Genomic DNA, 5,856 nt, shown 5'->3' with positions numbered 1-5,856 from the left:
GCCGCCAGGTCCCGGCTCCTCCGCTCGCCACCGCCCTCGGCCTCCGTGCCTCCTCGCCGCGTTCGCCGTGCCTCGCCTTGCCAGATCCGCCAGGGTCCCGCCGCCTCTGCGCCGCCCAGCGCCGCCTCGGTCATCGCCGGAGCAGGAGCTCCGTTCCCCGCGCAACCTCACCGGAGACCCCCCCTCACCGGTGAGCGCGTGCTGCCCCGTCCACTTCCTCCTCCCCTCTCTGTTCCCTCTCTGACCCTGCTCTCTCCCGATCCAGATCGTGCCTCGTCGCCGCCTCGCTTCGCCTGCCTCGCCGCCGGTCGCTCCGCCGCCGGCCTCGCCAGGAGCGCGCCTCGCCCGTTCGATCCACTCCCGTCGTCGACCGCGTGGGCCACGGCCCAGTCGCCCGGCCCGCGTCCCCGGCCTGCCAGCCCTGCTCCTCCTTCCCTCCTGGGCCAAGCCCACTCTGGTGAGAATCCGCCTAAATCACGCTCAGTGCGACATTTAGTTATCCTGCGCCCGTGTTTTTTTTCAAAAACTGCTAAGTCCCGTTTCTGTGTAATTTTCATGCCATGTTCATGCCATCACATCTCTGCACCCGTAGCTCCGTTTTGTGCGTGTAATATACCAAATTGTTCGCCTCGACGAGTACATCATTTCATTCCATTGCATCATATTCATTTGAGGTCATCTAGATGCCTGAATCATCGTTGTAAGAGTGCTTCATAATGTTTTCTGTTGTCTGTTAACAGAACGAGCTCATTTGTCATTTTTTCCATAATTGAGGTGTGCATCCTATGAGGTTGATGTCTACATGTGTTTTGATCTATGCCATATTTCTTTACAGTGGTGCTTACCATGTATTTTTCTGATCAATGTGGTGACTAGCACAAGCATGCAAACTAGCCATCGTGATGGTACTGATTTTTGTCCCTGTTCTGCTGTTATTTTCGTGCCATGTAAACATGATGCTACAGAGAGATGCATGCATATTTTGAGATACTTCAGTAAGGGTGTTTTGAACATATGGTTATGCTCTATCCATCCCTGCCCTTGGTTGCAATTATGGAGTAGTCTAACATGTCATTTTCGTGCTCTACTTTTGCTTCAAAATGTTTCCTGGCAGATTGTTTACATGTTATTCAATTTGGCCAAGCTTGCTATAGTTGATCCTTGCATGCTATGGACTTATTCTTGACTTGGTTTGTATCACAAACATGTCTTCTTAATGATGCTATGCTTATCTTGTCATGCAATGACTTGTGGTGAGTGTATCGAGCTTGTTAAGTAGTGTTCATGATGTTGCTGTTTTGCTAGGCTGAATCTGTTATTTCCTGATGCTATATAAACATGTTTCTACTAATCATTCTATGCATAATCTGGAGATGTTCTATAAACATGTTTTGTTCTACATGTCATGCTATATCCATCCATGCCCTGGTAGCATTTATATCTTGCTGTAGCTTGTTCATATATTGCTCCAAAGTTGCTTCATGATGTTGTTGTCAGCCTGTTAACATTAAGTTCAGTTGTTTCCATGTGTTCTCCTAGTGATCCATGCACCCTATGACCTTGATCTTGCCATTCTTAGCTTCACAAATATGCCTTCTTATTGTTGGTTGTCTTGCCATGCCATGTATTGCTCTGTAGTGTGTTGCACAAGCTCATAAACATGCCTTCATAATTATGTTCCTGCCATGTATGAATCTGTATAATAACTTGCTATGTTTACATGGGTGCCATCATATTTTCTGATCCTTTTTGGCTTATGGTCAGTAAGGGACTCTTGTTCTATGCTTTAAGTAGAATCTTGCCATGCCTTTGTTTGACATGATAAGTTCCTGTAACATGTTGTTTGATAGCTCTGAACATTGCATTGTGATGTTATTTTCTGCAAAGTCTGAATTGTTATAACTTGCAATCTTTCCATGTGTGTTTGAGCATGTTCTAGTGATTTCTGGAGATAGCTCAGTGTTCATGTTTTGTAATGCTTTACCTGTACATCATGCCCATGCCTTTTGTTTTCTTGTTGAGGTCCTGTAGCATGTTGAGTTGCTGTTTTGGACAGATTGTAGCTATAACTTGTATAGTGTGTGTGTGTTGAACCGTTGCTCCGTTTTGAGTGTGCTCTATATGAAACTTGCTTAGTTTTGCATGTAGTTTCATATTATCATGTTGCATCCTTGTTTTGAGGTGTTTGCTTGATGTTTGTATGCATTTTGCATCAATGCCATGTTTAACTTGTTTTGCTCATATCTTCTAGGTCGTAGCTCCGAACTAAATGAACTTTATATGTAACTTGACTAGAATCTCGTGTAGATCATCTTTGTGCATCTTAACTTGCTATTTAACAACTTGAACATAAGGTTTATTCAGATCTGGACCAATTTCGAAATTTGCATATGAGGACTTACCGAAATTGTTATATGTTGTTCCCGGCCTCATTTAAACTTGCATTGATGTGTTGCTTTTGTTTGCATCATCTCTTGCCATGAGTAGCCTCATCTAGGTTGGTCATGCATCATGCTTGTTGTGCATCATGTCATGTTCATGTGTGGTGTGTTTACCATGTTGTGTGCTTCTTCTTGTTAGTTCCTGTTTCCGTTGCGATCGTGAGGATTCGTTCGTCTACGCTTGGTTCGTCTTTGTGGCTTCATCTTCTTCATGGACTCGTTCTTCTTCCTAGCGGGATTTCAGGAAAGATGACTGTTACCCTGGATCTCACTACTATCATTGCTATGCCAGTTGCTTCGTTCTATCGCTATGCTGCGCTACCTATTACCTGTTTATCAAGCCATCCCAAATTGCCATGAACCTCTAACCTTTGACACCTTTCCTATGCAAACCGTTGTTTGGCTATGTTACCGCTTTGCTCAGCCCCTCTTATAGCGTTGCTAGTTGCAGGTGAACTTGAAGATTTCTCCATGGTGGACAGGATTTTGCTTGGGATATCACAATATCTCTTATATTATTAATGCATCTATATACTTGGTAAAGGGTGGAAGACTCGGCCTTTTGCCTAGTGTTTTGTTCCACTCTTGCCGCCCTAGTTTCCGTCATACCGGTGTTATGTTCCCGGATTTTGCGTTCCTTACGCGGTCGGGTGATTTATGGGACCCCCTTGACAGTTCGCTTTGAATAAAACTCCTCCAGCAAGGCCCAACCTTGGTTTTACCATTTGCCTCACCACCACTTATCCCTTTCCCTTGGGTCGGCCAACCCGAGGGTCATCTTTATTTTAGCCCCCCGGGCCAGTGCTTGTCTAAGTGTTGGTCCGAACCGAGCAACCTGTGGGGCCACCTCGGGGCAACTCGAGGGCTGGTTTTACTCGTAGCTTGACTTATCCGGTGTTGCCCTGAGAACGAGATATGTGCAGCTCCTATCGGGATTGTCGGCGCATCGGGCGGCTTTGCTGGTCTTGTTTTACCATTGTCGAAATGTCTTGTAAACCGGGATTCCGAGTCTGATCGGGTCTTCCTGGGAGAAGGTTTATTCCTTCGTTGATCGCGAGAGCTTGTCATGGGCTAAGTTGGGACACCCCTGCAGGGTATAATCTTTCGAAAGCCGTGCCTGCGGTTATAGGCAGATGGGAATTTGTTAATGTCCGGTTGTAGATAACTTGACACCAGATCCGAATTAAAATGCATCAAACGCATGTGTAGCCGTGATGGTCTCTTCTCGGCGGAGTCCGGGAAGTGAACATGGTTTCTGGGTTATGTTTGACGTAAGTAGGAGTTCAGGATCACTTCTTGATCATTACTAGTTGATGACCGTTTTGTTTGCTCTCTTCTCGCTCTTATTTGCGTATGTTAGCCACCATATCATGCTTAGTCGCTGTTGCAGCCTCACCACTTTACCCCTTCCTTTCCTTTAAACTTTGCTAGCCTTGATACCCATGGTAATGGGATTGCTGAGTCCTCGTGGCTCACAGATTACTACAACAACAGTTGCAGGTGCAGGTTTCGCGATGTTCATGACGCGAGAGCGATGTTTGTTTGTATTGGAGTTCTTCTTCTGCTTCTTCTTCGATCAGGGGATAGGTTCCAGGTCGGCAGCCTGGGCTAGCAGGGTGGATGTCGTTTGAGTTTCTGTTTGTGTTTCATCTGTAGTCGGATGATGTTCTTATGTTTTGTGATGTTGTATTCGTGTGGCATTGTATGCCTTATGTATGTATCCCCATCTATTATGTAATGTTGATGTAATGATATCCACCTTGCAAAAGCGTTTCAATATGCGGGTCTATCCTTGGTGGGACCTTCGAGTTCCTTTTTGGATAGGGTCGCATATTGGGCGTGACAAGTTGGTAATCAGAGCCTCGACCGACCCTAGGAGCCCCCTTGATTGATCGTGTAGTTTGGCCGTTGTTGAGTCTAGAAGAAAAATTGTTTTCGGAGTCTAGTTATATCGGAGAGTAGGAATTCTTTTTACTCCTCAGCCCCTTCATCGCTCTGGTGAGGAATCTTGATGTAGGTGTTTTGAATTACTTCTCTTCCCCTTCAAATTTTTCTTTAGGATCACGAAGTTGGTTTTTCGATCGTTGGCTCTCAGCTCTTTTCATCCGGTGCATTTCTCGTCAAGTTGACTCGAGCCTCTTCATCTTTGAGTTCAATCCTCAGTCCGCTCCCAATGAAGTTGTTTTTCTGTCCTCAGTTGTTTTCTTTCCCACCCGCCCTCCCTGTTTTTCTTCTTGGAACCGGAGTCTGTATTCGAGTATTCATTCTACTCGTGCGAAGCCTTTGCTTTCTTTCCTATTTCAACCGGTGTCTTTCTCTTCAAGATATTCGTCGATTTCCCCTTCCAAGATGATCTTGTTTTCCCGCCCTCCCACCCTCTTCTTCCCAGAGCCTGAGTCTATTTCGAGCATCAATTTCATTTGTGTGGAGCCTCTTCAGTCTTTCGTAAATCATTTCAACCGGTGAATTCTCGTTTTGTTCGACATTCTTCATCTCTTCTCCGGTGGAATCAATTCAAGTTTTATCGGTAGTGATTACATTCTTTCCTTGGCTCAAGTGTTCTCCTTGCTCGTTTGCCTCTCGCCAGTTATCCTTCCGGAGTGTTCAAGTCATCTTAGAAGATTTGTCTGTGTTCCTATTAATTCGAGGTTATCACCTCATTCAAATATTTCAATTGTTCCAGTGCATCATCTATCTTTTCAACAATCCTTTCCAATGGTGTTCTCTCTTCAGTGGGCCCTAACCCACAGGTCTTTTCCCAGGATCTTACCTGACTCTTCTAATTCCCCCGGAGTTATTCTCAAATTCTTTTCAAAGTGTGACGTAAGAATGGATTTCATCAGTCAGATGCCTTTCCAAGATCGATTTCAAATCATGTCATTGTTGGCTCAACCCCTTCGCTTTTCATCCTTCCGGAGTACCTCAATAATTTTGGTGTTGTTTCTCGTCGACAGTTGAAGACCGAAGAAGAGTTTTTCCTCTAAGTCTGGTCCGTTCTCCCGGAGTTTCGTGGTTCTAGCTTCATATTATCCTCTCAAATTATTTCAGTTTGTCAGTTATTCTTTTCTTACCTATCCGGAGTTTGTCAGAAGTTGTCTTTCCGTTTTTTTTTCACCGGAGGCCATCATTCCAGCTATCGTTATCTAATTATCCCAGTGCGTCGTTCAAGTGTTCTTCAATCAGCTCGTGATCTCTTTGTTCTTTTGTATCTAAATCCCCTCTAGCATATTGGTTCTTCTAATTCTTCCTGGTGATTCATTCTCTTTCGTCAGTCATTTTGATTTCTTACGGTGTTTTCTTCAGATTCTTTTTCCTTGATTATCATTTTAATCCATTCATTCTTTTGAATCCTACCGGTGGTTCATGAAGACCTTCTCAAGTTTATGATATGTCACTTCTCAATCCTTTTCAAGAA

The sequence above is a fragment of the Triticum aestivum genome, chromosome 4B (genome assembly GCF_018294505.1).
Source record: "Triticum aestivum cultivar Chinese Spring chromosome 4B, IWGSC CS RefSeq v2.1, whole genome shotgun sequence".
Taxonomy (NCBI): domain Eukaryota; kingdom Viridiplantae; phylum Streptophyta; class Magnoliopsida; order Poales; family Poaceae; genus Triticum; species Triticum aestivum.
Note: the sequence above shows the minus strand (reverse complement) of the source record.